The sequence below is a fragment of the Alexandromys fortis genome, unplaced genomic scaffold, assembly GCF_014885135.2.
Source record: "Alexandromys fortis isolate MF-2015 unplaced genomic scaffold, M_Fortis_MF-2015_v1.1 scaffold_25, whole genome shotgun sequence".
NCBI lineage: Eukaryota > Metazoa > Chordata > Mammalia > Rodentia > Cricetidae > Alexandromys > Alexandromys fortis.
The window spans coordinates 8,237,711-8,253,086 of NW_026067904.1; positions in this window are offsets into that span (position 1 = coordinate 8,237,711).

Here is a 15,376-nt window from a genome sequence, read left to right on the forward strand (position 1 = left end):
TCCGATACTGTCCCTGGCTACTTGAAGGTCTCCCTGACACCTCCTAGAACTTCAGTTCTATAATTAATCTTTAAAATGAAAGTAGAATAAAACCTACATTGTAAGTAAACATGACCTATAACTTATTTGAGAACTGATGCAATGTATCTGTTTTCTATTCATTCACGAGAAACAGATTATACACAAATGTTTGTGTGAGTGTGCATGTGTGTATGTATATGTAATCTGTTGAAAGGAAAAAAGCTACATATGTTCTAGTGAACATATCTGCCTTGAATTTTATGTGTAGATTTATAAATATGGAACTGATCATGCGGTCTCTGAAAGACTGAATAATGAACAGAAAAACAGGATGAAAACACACTCTGGTGTGGATGGTGCAATTTGGGAATGATCATTTAACAAGGATACCTCTTGACCTCTGAAATTTTATTTTTTGTTTTATATTCTCCTGGATCAGGAAAAATTTATCTTAATCTCAATTTAGTTGTATTCCCTAATCTTATCTACCGCTTGAGAGACATAACAAAAATATCAATAACCATTTTGTTAGCCTCTGCCAAGTGACTTAATATGTCTTATTCTTTTTAGAAAGAGAGAGAGAGAGAGAGAGAGAGAGAGAGAGAGAGAGAGAGAGAGAGAGAGAGAGAGAGAGAGATTAACTATTAAGGAACAATATCATGTACCTTTAGTACCTGTCTACTTGACACTACATGTTGGTTTGGAATTCAGAATAGGCAAGGAATGTGGGCTGAAGGCTGAAGAAATGCTGAGTGCATGTAGAGGATGACTTGAGTTAGCCCTGAGGATGAAGCTGGGTTTTCATAGGCTAAGAGAGGATGGGAAACACTGGAAAACAGCTTTGAGAAAGACCCAAAGGAGGACATGATGATAAAAATGTGGGAGATAGATTGGGCTCATAGGTGCTGGTTTAGAAAGAAAAGAAGGAATAAAGGAAGGAACAAAGGAAGGAAGGAAAGAAAGGAAGGAAGGAAGGAAGGAAGAAAGAAAGAAAGAAAGAAAGAAAGAAAGAAAGAAAGAAAGAAAGAAAGAAAGAAAGAAAGAAAGATCTGGGCAGTGGTGGCGAACACCTTTAATCCCAGCATTCAGAAGGCAGAGACAGGTGGATCTCTGTGAGTTTGAGGCCAGCCTGGTCTACAAAAGCTAGTTCCGGGACAGGCTCCAAAGATACAGAGAAACCCTGTCTTGATAAAACAAACAAACAAAAAGTACAAAAAACAAAACTCAAAACTCCATTATGGGAGCGTAAGTTCAGTCAGTTCAGTGGATCTAGATATATCCAGAATATTTGAGTATATAAAAAAAGTCCAGAAGATCGTTTTCTGGTATCCTCATCAATTTCTTCATATCACCATAGAACCTTCATCTGGTGATGGATGGAGATAGAGACAGAGACCCATACTGGAGCACTGGACTGAGCTCCCAAGGTCCCAATGAGAAGCAGATGGAGGGAGAACACGAGCAAGGATGTCAGGACCACGGGGGGTGCACCCACCCACTGAGACAGTGGGGCTGATCTATTGGGAACTCACCAAAGCCAGCTGGACTGTGACTGAAACAGCATGGGATAAAACCGGACTCTCTGATCACGGCGAACAATGAGGACTGATGAGAAGCCAAGGTCAATGACAAGGGGTTTTGATCCTACTTCATGTTCTGGCTTGGTGGGAGCCTAGCCAGTTTGGACGTTCACCTTCCTAGACATGGACGTAGGGAGGAGGACCTTGGACTTTCCACAGGGCAGGGAACCATGACTGCTCTTTGGATAGGAGAGGGGGGGGTGAGAGGAGTGGGGGGAGGGGGATAAGAGAGGGGGGAGGGGGAGGGAAATGGGAGGCTGGGAGGAGGCGGAAACTTTTTTTTCTTATTCTCAATAAAAAAAAAAAGAAAAAGAAAAATAAATAAATAAAAAAAAAAGTCCAGAGAAGGGAGATACTTTTCACAGCCATAAAACAAATTAGTAGTTATAAGTCACAAATCCTTTTAACCCACAGCTCTTTGGTAACTTTTGTGTATGTGTGTATGTATGGGTGTGTAAGTGTGGGTGTTTTAAAATATGTTAATGTGGACATGTGTATGCTATCATGTACATGTGTAAGTCAGAGACAAACAAGAGCTGACAATCTTCAGTTTCTACCTTGTCTGAGACAGAGTGTCTTGGTATTCACCACTGTGTACACCAAGCTAGCTGTTCATGAGCCTCTGGACACTGCCTGTCTCCATCATAAGGACACTGTGAAATTGTGTCATCCTATAACTGACTTTATGTAGGTCCTTGGGGCCCAAATTCATGTCCTCAGGTTTGAATGGCTAGTGATTTTCCCATTGAGTCTTATTCCCAGCCCATGTCTAATTGTGTATGGTGCTAAGCATCCACCTGACCTAAAAAAGCACTTTTGATATAAGAAAAAATCCACAGAGCCACAGAAGCTTCCAAATCATTAGAAATTCAAAAGGAAATGCATGGCTAGGGCTACGAGCCAGTATCACCTAGACCTGATGCGGGAGTCAGAATCATTTCTGCAGCCTGTGGATTAGCCTGGGAGTGTCTGAAGTTTGCTTTCCAAGAGGCTTACACATCTCACAAATAACACTTTCCCCCATGCAACATATGCATTTGTACTTGAGCTCCAAATAGAATATTGCAAAGCTGTGTAAAATACATGCATATTCGGTCCCCATATCTGTAGAGGGATGTCTCTTAGATACACAGAACACTTCAGAGAGCTTAAAATTTATCTCCTCATCCTGACTCATAACCTGCCCCATTGTGCTCACAAGAGAGTCAAATACCTGTATCAATTAGGAATTCAGAAGAACAAATCTAGTATAGTATTTATGGTACTAAATAAGACTTGTTGGGTTAACTTATACCATCTTTTTTTTCTATCTAGTTATTTTTTATTATTTATTTATTTAAAATTTTCTGCCTCCTCCCAGCCTCCCTTTTCCCTCCCCCTCCCCTCAATCCCCATGCCTCACTCCCCTCCCCCTCCCTCTCTAGTCCAAAGAGCAGTCAGGGTTCCCTGGGAGGTGGGGTGGGATGGGGGAAAGGGGAGATGGGGGAAAGACAAGTGAGAAGGGGAGGATGGGGAGAACTTGGGGGAATGGGATGGTTAGGATAATGGAAGAATGGATATGGGAGCAGGGAAGTATATATCTTAATTAAGGGAGCCATTTTAGGGTTGTCAAGAGCCTTGACTCTAGAGGGCTTCCCAGGGGTCCAGAAAGATGTCCCCAACTTATACCATCTTAATTGGACTGTACTATAATAGTTTTCTACCATTTAGAGCACTGTGGACACCAATAACTTCCCAGTTCAGCTAATTTGAAGCCAAAGGGGGAAAAAAAGACCAAAGATGAAGCAACAGGACAGGGTTGAACCCCCTATATCTCCATGTAAAGGGGCAAGTACAAATGCCCCTTTTGTACTCTGAAGCTGAGAAGGTTGTGGGCTGTGGCACACAGGCCACATCAGCAGTAACACATACTGGCTCAGATGAATTCCCCGTGAGAACTGGGTGTCTTCTCTGGTTTTTGTCCTCTCCAGTGTTGGGCTATTTGAAGGTGTTTCTCTTAGTAAAGGCAGGCCTTCCTCATATATATTACTGAATCCTAATCTTATCTAGAAATATTCTTCATGATACTACCAAGACATTTCTGAAGCTGGTTAAAATGGTACCCAAAGTTAATAATCATACCCACATTTTCTATTAATTTCTCTTTCTAAATTCCATTTCTTCATTTTAATCATCATTAAAATAAGGCTAGGGAAAAAGATTGCCCCCGAACAGTGATTATAGTCTTCACATCAGGGATTGTCCTCTACATTCCGGTGGTTATATGTTAATGACAAGCTTTGCATTTCCCTGAAATGAACAGTTGTTTTCTCACCTCCTCTGTGAGGCACGCTGTTAGGGATGTGTGGTTGCTGCTCCAGTCTCTAAATCACGAACTGATTGCCCAGCCCAGAATTTGGGGCATGCAGGGCTTAATAACAGTTGATTGATTGATGAATCAATAGAAAGCAAAATAGGTATGACTAGCTGAACAATTATGCTGATGGATGAAAGGAGAGAAACTAAAACTAATTAGTACATGCATTATTGTTGCCTTTTCTGCGGCAATTCTCCCTGGTTTGTGTACCCCCACCTCCTGTGGAATGTTGTGTAGAGTTTATAAATCTGCACCCCTCCTCCTTCCATGAGTGCTCTTGCCTGTCTTATATCCTGTGGTACCTCCTGTGCCTACTTGGGGTTTGATTCTTACAAGATCATGTAAACAGTCTCCTGTAGCTTGCTGCCTGCTAGAGCCAAAGGCTTTGTCAGCGACCAGTCAGCAGCAGCAGCAGCTCAGTGCTAGGCTGTGCTTTTGCAAGTACAAGACAGAAAATCCATGTAATTACTTCTGATGCCCAAGAAGCTATGCTGCCTGACAGAGCAGCATGTACACAGAGCAGTTTGTCAGACCTCTGATGACTAATTCTCCACTCAGCCGAAGGTTGTGTGTAAGTGTCTAGCCTGGTGGGTATGAGCACACCTGGGTTTGGAAGTCTCATGGGCAGGAACTAATATTTAACTTGAAGGATGTTGACCTATTCTGATTTGGTGGCAAACTCAACAGTCTTTGTCACCATTCAGGGGAAACCTGGGCTTCAGAAAGGTAATCATATGACATGGGGGAATGTAAACATACTGCCTTGTGGTAGCCATGAAGCTGCCGCACATTGGTACAGGTTAGAAACAAAGTGAAGTCACACAAATCAGTGCCAGGCAAGTTCAAGACATCTCATTTGGAAGGGAACCCAGGTTTTCTGAATGCTAAGAGCACCTGGTTGGTTATGATAACCCTGGGTCTGGGAACTCTTAGCAGGTGTCAGTGGCGACACGGCCTATGTTAGGATATGTCAAGTCAATCTGAATACTCGGAATCATCTTCAGCACAACAGCTATCACATGTTTACAGTTAAAATTCTATGGACCACATGTAGTACAGTAGTTATGAGTGCACGCAACACAAAATGAGTTTACTTAATATGTAACTTTTCTGTGTATTTTTTAAAAAATCTTTAACTCCATTATGCCAGTTCTGGATCCTGAACTCTGTAGCTGGCAAAGTCATGTTGAATGTAAAAAAAAAAAAAAAAAAAAAAAAATAAGTGTGATTCAAGGAATGTTCTGCAGTTAAGAAAGTAGCGTGACACGGTTCAGTCTCTGCTTGCCATATTAGAATTTCCCAACTTTTGCTAAGAAATGAATTTCATTGCTATCTGTTGAGTGGTGATGCAAGAATTCAGTTTGTGACCCTGTGATTATGTTGGTGGAGTGCTTTACAATATGCTAATTTCAATGGAATAATTAAATTACTCCTTCTCCCCTGCATCATTTCAATCTGCAATACATGCAACACCAAGCCCATCAGAAGACACAGTGGACATCTGATACTTGTCAGGCTGAAAGAATGAACAAGATAGTTGAGCATTCTAAGTCTCTGTGTTTTCATATGTAAAAGGATACCAATAATATTCATTCTACCAGGGCACAGCAAAGATGTCAGTGCAGAAGAAACAGAAAATTCTGTATGCAGGTAATGACTTCCTTCTGTATTTTCTCACATTAAAGACGGTAAGATTGCCAGAGCCAGAAAACCAGAAGTCTATTGGAAAATACTAGAAATGATAGGGAAACTACTACCACAATACTTCAACAATATGGCTGCCTGGACAAGGACAACATCAATAGACATGCTAATACAAAAAGGGAAAATTTCATGTAGTCCCACCCTTAACAGAAAACTAAATGCCACCATTGACTGTTGAGATAGGAATAGTTAGTCATTCTGAGGAATGATGCCCTCAATTGCATATTTGAAACCAGGTTGTCAGCCTTAAAATCATATACATATCAGCAAGACTAGACTTGGCAGGTTACATTTGTATACATATGCATATACATGCATAAATTTATGCACATACATGCATAAACCTATGAGTGTATATGTATACACACAGATATATAAATATAACTTACTGTGTGTGTATGTGTGTGTGTGTGTGTATGACAATAATAATCTAAGCGAGGAACCTTGATATTTGAGAGGGTGTAATGGGGGTATGGGAGGAGTTTGGTGGAGGAGACAAAGGAATGGTAGAAAGGAGGAAAGGAAAAGAGAAAAATGATCTAATTGTATTTTTTTATATATTTGATATTGCTTTATTTTATTTTTTTTCTTCTTTTCTTTTTTTTAATTAATTAATTTATTTATTAAAGATTTCTGTCTCTTCCCCACCGCCGCCTCCCCTTTCTCTCCCCCTCCCCCAATCAAGTCCCCCTCCCTCGTCAGCCCAAAAAGCAATCAGGGTTCTCTGCCCTGTGGGAATCTAATTGTATTTTAATTTAAATTTAAAAGTTTGTAATTAAAAAATATTAAAAAGCCAAAGGACCTAGGAATTCCTTCATGGATTAGTAGCATTCGTCATGCGAGTCACTCTAAGGTATGCCTGAATTTGTGGTTAGTTCTTTTAAATGGACCTCTTCCCCACCATTCAGAGGGAGAAAGTTGGCTTATAAGATTTGGGAGTTAAGAATATCTAAAATTTCTAGTGAGCTCAGAAAAGTGGCAAGATTCATAAGACCCTCTCCAAGGATGCAAAAGCATAAAACAGTTGCTGAGAAAAATCTCTCCAATGGAGGTGGCTAAATCCTGTGCAGGCTTGCATATTTTGTCAGTTGTCAGCCATGCTAGGGTATGCTTTTGGGTGATATATCTGCCATTTATTAACTCAAGTTCTTGTAAGTATTCTGTAACCCATTCTCCCCACATAGTTATAAAGGAAGTTTCATAGATTTTGAATGAAGGAAAGGAAACAACAAGGCAAGTAAGTTTATACTAAATCATCAAAACTGGGCCTTTTTGTAGCCTGATATCCCAGTTCCACAACCTTTAAGAATCTCAATGGGAATCCATGAGTCAGGCACACAAACTACGCAAAGACCATGGAAGACTGGCTGTGCCAGTCCAGCTCCTCTGGAAATTTTGGATACAAATCCAAACAGGGAACAATACTTTCCATCCATCTTTCTCTCAACTGACTTAGACACATTCATCTGTTGAGGAAGTCTAAGCTAAAGAGTAGTTGGAGGGGAGAGAGTTTGCTACCAGAATGTGCTATTTCCATTTGAATAATGACAGTCTTACATTCCAAAGCTGAGTCAGTAGGAGTGACATTGATAACATCGGGGAAGAAATGTCTCTGGCTGCTTGTGAGGTCACAAGAAAGAGGTACTACCCTGTGTATCTCTGCCCACCCTTCATGGGATATGGGACATCATTGATAATGTGCAAACTGAATGTTTTGTTATCTCTTAAAACAGTGGATCTCCTCAGAAGTCACATCATTTGAGTGGAAACACCTATTGGTTCATACTATTTCCTTAATAAACTTCACTTTTTAGAAAGCCTTTGTTTGGAAATTACAGATGCTTTATATGCATAATATCACCGTCAGAATTAGAAGCAACTATTATCAACAACCCAGGTCCTCACAATTACCCTTGGTCTGCCTGTGAATGTTTTGTTAACTGAATTCTATATGACTTATAAACAATATGATGAAATTATAAGAACCAATAAATATAATGTTGAATAATTGATAAATAATAACTCTGTGGTCCCTATATCAGATGTAAACAAAATGGCTTGTGTCTTGCTTTTGACTCTGAACCAGTTTGCTAATTGTCTCTACAACTGAGACCACTGCCATTGCTTTTTTGCAGGGTGAAACCTACACAAGGACTTCTAAATATGCACAGCAAATGTTTTATAATAGCATTCTTCCCTGTGACAGTTGGTGGAGAGGTCGCTTGTTGGTTCTCAGCTCCCCGGCTAGCTTAGACCTGAAGTAATCACACAGAAGCTGTATTAATTAAATCACTGTTTGGCCCATTAGCTCTAGCTTCTTATTAGCTAATTCTTACATATTAATTTAACCCAATTCTAGTAATCTGTATATAGCCACGTGGCTGTGACTTACCAGCTAGGGTTCTGGTGTCTGTCTCTGGCGGGGCTACATAGAATTTCTCTGACTCTGCCCTTCATTCTCTCAGCATTCAGTCTTGCTTTCTCTGCCTACCCAACTTCTGCCTTGCTATAGGTCCAAAACAGTCTTTATTCATTAATGGTAATCACAGCACACAGAGGGGAATCCTGCATCACCTAACCTCAGTATCTAACTGAAAAAAGTATTTTAGGAGGGCAGTTTTGATCTGAATACTTTTTTTTCCAAATCTTTGTGTTTATAATATTAAGAGGCTGGGCTTTCAGATTTCATTAAATGCCAAGAGGGGAGCCCTGACCTTCTATCAATGTCCTTACATAGGAAGCACAGGGAAAACGTTTATTTTCAATATGAAGACATGGAGTCCATCCTTCACCGGACACTGAAACTGAGACCACGTAGATCTTGACACTTTGTGCATTATAAATACAGAAAATGAATCTCAATTTTTACATGTTGCCCATATTGTGATTTTGTTATAATGACATAGATGGGTCCAGTCAAAGGCTAAAAATATGCATCCTTCCGATTAACTTTTACCCACATTAACATCTAGATTTTTTCTTTCTTATTTAGTTCAGGAAGGACCAACTAGTCTATGCTTCTTCACTTTTCATCTTTGTCTGAGAGGTTCCAGTGTAGCCTTGTTTCAGGATATTATTTTATGCCCCTTGTGTTTCTTTGTCACTTTTTAAAGTTTTGCTTAGAGTATGTCATACAAAGGTACTTATATACCTGGAAATACTAATTTTGGCTATGTAAAGAATATATAATTTATTGAGAATTTATGTAGAGAGACAAAACAAGATTTAGATTGACGGATAAAAAAACATAAGCACCTACATTAACCATAATTTTCTGTTCATGTACTCAAAACTGATACTACTCTGGAGTCCATGGAAATATCTTGAAGAAGCAGAACAGCAATCAGAGCTTCTATAGTCAACTATGTGAGTTGATGGTGAAGGATCAGTCGAAATATTATGAACAAAAGGAAGTATGTAACCATAAAATAAAAAGTGAAAGAAATACCCGGAGTAAAGGACAATTAATCGTTAAATGAAAAGCAGTTCTAAGTGTTACATTTTTAAAGTCCTCAGGTCAAAACAAACCTAAAGCAGACATAGTTTCATTTCACGCCTAGGTACTGAGAACATCCATCTTGTGAAGTTTAACATCAGTTCTGTGAAAATTAAAAAAGCCTGTGGGACTCACTTCATACCATAACAGATTTCCAAAAGCTCTCCAGGAAGATGAGTGTCCAAATGGATCATCTCACTGCATGGGTTTCTGTGAATTCACTCCAATCCACATCAGCTAGAAAATCAGCATAACACACAGGAATTAAGTGTGTAACCATTCTGTCACTTGGAGACGGTGTGGCCTTGATGACATAAACACGATTTTCAACTTATATCCTCTTTTGAAAAGGCAGAAGAATAAGAACTATTGTAAATAGTATTGAAATGTCATGAACATTGAGCCTATAATTAGTGATCCTAGAGAAGCTAAATAAGGAGAACCCAAAGAAAAACATATAGGCATCCTCCGGAATATTAACCTTCATCAGGCGATGAAAGGAGACAGAGACAGAGACCCACATTGGAGCACTGGACTGAAACCTCAAGGTCCAAATCAGGAGAAGAAGGAGAGAGAGCACGAGCAAGGAACTCAGGACCGCGAGGGGTGCACCCACACACTGAGACAATGGGGATGTTCTATCAAGAACTCACCAAGGCCAGCTGGCCTGGATCTGAAAAAGCCTGGGATAAAACCGGACTCGCTGAACATAGCGGACAATGACGACTACTAAGAATTCATAAACAATGGCAATGGATTCTTTATCCTACTGCACGTATTGGCTTTGTGGGAGCCGGGGGAGGTGGGGGGGGCGGGGGGGGGGGGGGGGGGGGGGGGGGGGGGGGGGGGGGGGGGGGGGGGGGGGGGGGGGGGGGGGGGGGGGGGGGGGGGGGGGGGGGGGGGGGGGGGGGGGGGGGGGGGGGGGGGGGGGGGGGGGGGGGGGAAGGGGGAGGCGGGGGTGGGGAAGAGACAGAAATCTTTAATAAATAAATAAAAAAGGAGAAATGTCATGAATAAATGAAACAGTGAATATGGAATCTCTTTTGATTAATTAAATACAATGCATAATTAATCCAGTATATTAATAGTTTTCTTAAAGCATACTGTTCATAAAATAAACTATACATTTGACAGCACAAACTTGTGTGTGTGTGTATGAGGTGCGACGTTCAATCCCTAGTACCCCCAAGTGAGAAGACAGAAAAATAGAGGGAAGGATGTGGGCACTTCACACAAAGTTACAAATGAAGTAGCAAGAAACATTCTACCCACTTTGTATAGTTGGGTTAGTTACTGTTCTCCTGCTGTTGAAGAAACACCATGATCAAGAAAACTCTTATAAAAGAAAACAATTATTTGGGGGCTTGCACACTGCCTTCAGGAGTTAGTGGATGACCATCATGCCAGGACTCCAGGCATGGCACTGGAATTGTTACTGGGAGATGTACATCTGATATATAAATTTCAGGTAGAGAGAAAATAAGACTGGAATGGCATGGCCCTTAGAAACCTCAAAGTCCATTTCCAGGGACACACCTACTCAAACAGGTGTCCTAATCTTTTCTAAAACATTCTAAAAACTGGGAGCTTCCAAAATGGGAACTAAGCATGGAAATATATAAGCCTCTGGTGTCTATTGGACTTTCCACAGGGCAGGGAACCCTGACTGCCCTTCAGACTGGAGAGGGAGGGGGAGAGGAGTGGGGGGAGGGGGAGAGGAAAGGGAGGAGGAGGGGAAAAGGGAGACAGGGAGGGAAATGGGAGGCGGGGAGGAGGTGGAAATTTTTTTTTCAATAAAAAATTATATTAAAAAAACATAGTAATAGTGAACACACCAACAACAGCTGAAGGTACTCATGTCTTTCCTTGAATTTTCTGTCCTAACACTTCTGAGTGTTAGATAGGGAGCAGAGTACCACAAACATGTTAAGCAAGTGCTCCAAGTTTCTCCAAAGGCCTTCTGAAGTAACTGCTAATCAGTTTAGTTATGTTTTCTGTAATTTCACATAGATGGAATCACAATGTGATGAAATCACAATATTTAGCCCATATACATACATTATACACATATAGAAACATACATACACATATACATACATATCTACAGATACATATATATCCATAAGCATATACACACATATACACTAAAACACACTTATACAAATAAACATGCATGTATACATACACTATGCACACAAACACTCATAACTACAGAAATATACAATGATACATATATGCACATGCATATGCACACATACTCACATACACATATACACACTTGGAATCATATATATACATGAAACAACAGGGAGCTCCATGAAATTACCTTCTAAAAACCCATTTTAAGGACAAAGAAAAGTGATTCTGCTGGCTCTATACTGGGTACCCTAGAAAGTCACCAGAAGTTGTAGGTCTACAAACCACAGAATCTAAAAATGTCAGTTTAATCACACCAGAAGTGTGCTGTATTTGGTTTGGAGTACTGTGAAGACTGTCAGAGAAAGGACCAGCTCTTAGTTAGCTTGGGCTCAGTCCAGTGCATCAGATGAAGTCACCTCCCTTTGAAGAATGGGACTGCATACCCATGCTTGTGCTCTGCCCAGTGCAGTGGAAGAAGCAACGTGTCCCTGAGGAGTGGGAATATCTACATATGCACATCCCAGAAGAATACTCACTGAGTCCTCATAGGCTAGCTGGTGGCAGAAAATCCTGCCCCAGGAGGCAGCATGAGGTGCCAGGGTACTGATCTCTACAAGGGACTGCCAATCTAGAAAAAGTGGAAGATTAAGCAATTTGTGCTGTCTCAAATATATTGACTATTTAAACCTCACTAAATTTCAAAGTCCTCTACCTATGAATAGTTCAAATATGGTTACAGAAATACAGCTTTAAAAAGCCTAAGACTGGAGGAAAAAGCACCGTGTTCTGGACTCGCACCTTCCCAAATGGAATCTTGAGTAGGTTTCTGTACTTTATTGAATGCTAGAAGTCCATATTTCAATAAATAATCTAGACCTCAACATGCTAGCGTAAATGCTCATTTGACTGACATTACAAGGCAAAGATCTGAGTACATTTGATTCTTGACTGCCTGGATGTCATAGTTCCCAGTGAATTTCTAGTCTGTTTTCAGATCCACAAACTCCAAATGTTACTATTTTTAAAGTAATTCTTCCAAAAAAAACATGCTTCCTAATGGACTCTGAAAACATCCCATTGCACTGTCTGCCATGGCTTGCTTCCTGTAAAAGTGCACGTCATAGGCATTCTGAAACACGCAATAGTATCTCACAATGAACTGAAGGAAGATCCTGGATGTTGTAGAAAATATTATGTTGTTCTGTGATCATTGGAAATGGTTTATGTATGACAGTAAGGGGTGTTGTAAATAGAGCAGAGACACATACAGGAAGATTATCATTCAGTAAATTTGATGATTCTTTTCTTTTTCCATTATTATAGGGGATTTATGGTCAGTAATGAAGAAAGAAAACCAGGTGAGAAAAAATAGACAATTACAAAGTTATTTATAGTAAAGACAAGAAAACTGAGATATGTATAATACTGAGAAAACTGTAGAATTGACCTAATATCTAAAGTAAGCAGACAAATAAAAATATAAATAGCAGGCTGGGAGTGGTGGTGGACACTTTTAATAACAGCACTCCGCAGACCCAGCTCTGTGATCCTGAGAGCAGTTGGATCTATATACTGAGCTCCAAATGAGGCTGGGCTATACAATGAGACCCTCTCTAAAATAACAAAATGAAGACAAAACAACAGCAATAATAATAATAATAATAATAATCAAGCCAAACAAACAAAAAGAAAGAAAATGTAAACAAGAAATAACTCATATGGTAGTTTTTGCTTCAGCAAAAGTTGTCCTGCCAAGAGATTCTCTGGTGTCCCATGGAGATGCTGTGTCTGCCCCCTTTCTAGGCAGGCCCCAACTAAGATGCTTTTTTTTTTAGTATGAATGCAACTAAAATTATTAGACTTCAAAGCGGCTGATAAAAATCAACATACAGGATTTTCTTTAAGGTTCCTATATCAGTTATCAATGACAATGAATATTATATATGTAAATTTTGTTAAGTCGTGCTTAAATATTATCTATTTTTTTTCTTTTTAAATGTGGCTACAAGAACATTTTAAATTTCTGATGTTTCAGATTACATGGACCATTCAACATTAATGGTAGAAAACATACAAAGAACAGTCTTTGAACTTCAATAGTGTATATCTGAACATCAAGATATAAGATACATATGTTACTCTGTGACCTCTGGTCACCTGATACTCTAAGAACACTATGTGTGGTACTAGGGGATCATTGAGAGAGTTGTTTTTATGTCAACAAAAGAGCTACCTGCACCATGGAAATTCCATTTCAAACAAGCCTCTTTATTATGCAACATGGTAGGATTGGCACATTTTTTTTTATATATTGGGGGAGGATTTTTAAATTTAATAAAGAATAAGTGTTTCTGCCCAGAAAATTAAGCTACATTTAACAATATAAGCTGACTTCCTATTTTGAACTTTTTTTTACTTTATCTTTATTTTATTTTATAATAGTGATAGGAACATGAGGAGTGATTTTAATTTCTTTTATTATCAGTCAAGTCTGAGGCTTAATTTTTTTTAAAAACCACAGCCCTACAATTTTATTGTTCTGACTAGTGAAAAATGATGCTTTTGCTTTTTTTTTTTTTTCAGTAGTTTCTGGAGCAGAGATATAACGATCAGTCCCAGATGAGTGTACCCATGGCTGTAGGCCATCGCTGGGGACTGACTAAGTCCAGTTTTTATATCTTTTAAACCACAAGAGAAGCGCTTTCATTTGTTTGTTGACTTCTCATAAAAGTAACTGCAGTAAAGACTAATGAGAAATTTACACAAATTCATCAAGTGCACATTTCAGAGCAGAGGCCACCGTCCTCTGGCTCCAATTTTCTTTGCAACTGTACAGATAAATTTCACTTTCTTCTAACTCAACAAACATTTATGGAACACTTACTTGGCTGCCTTTCTCTGGACAAGATAGATACCAAAATATTTCCTAATAGTGAATTTTCTTTTGTAAACAATTTTAAGGGAACTAACAAACATATCAGGAAGCCAGGGAGGGCACCCAAGTTTAGTACCCCACTATGGTCACACTCTGAATTAGGAACTTTTCAGAGACTTAGAAGAGGAGAGAGGTTGATGAAACAAAATATAATGATAGCGACAATGGCAAAACTTTAGTGTGTATGTACATGAAGCTGTCAATAAATGAAAAAAACTTAAAAATTAAAAAGAAAGCTTGAGTTGTTATTACTATTCTCTCAATATATTACATCCTGACCACAGTTTCCCATTCCTTCTGTTCCTTAGTGTCTTCTTTCCCACCCTCTGCCTCAGAAAAGAGCAGACTTCCCAAAGGCAGGAACCAAACACATCACAAGAAGCTACCATTGTTGTAAAGGGGCCGTTAGTTTGTTTCCCAGCTGCCCAACAGCTCAGACCCCAAATAGCCACACAGAAACCATATTATTTAAACCACTGCTTAGCCTGACCTCTGTGAACTCCCATGAGTGCAGGTCAGTTGATTCTGTGAGCCACTCTTTCATGGTGTATCTGACCCCTCTGATTCCTCCACTCCTTCCTCATCCCCTCTGCAAGACTCCTTAAACCTGGCATATTGTTTGACTGTGGGACTCTGCATCTGCTCCCATTAGTTGCTGCATGAAGTTTCTCTGGTCTCTTTGGTGACATAAATTATGCTAGGCTCTAGTCCCAGAACACAGTGTGCAGGACAAACTATAGGTCTAAGGTTTTGTAGCTGGGTTGGTGTTGCAATTCCTCCACTTCAGGTTTTGCCTAATTACAGAAGACTCTTTATTAGGCTTAATTTCATAGATTCCATGAAATTTCCATTGCACTATATTTCTACCTTGCCCCTAAAATGTCCCTCTCCCCTAATTCCAGTTCTTCTTCCTAGTGTCTTCTTCCTGTCCTGATACCTTCTGTTTCCAACCCCAATGTTCATAATTACCCCTATATTACCCCTTCCCAAGGATTCTCGTGTCCCTCTAGAGCCCTACTAAACACATCAGTTTTAAACAGCATGGGAACCAGCAGAGACTCAGAGTATGAAGTGATTTAGAATTAGAGAGGCAGCTCTCAGAGAAACACAAGAAGCCTCAAGTTTTGTGTTTTATTCTCTTTCTT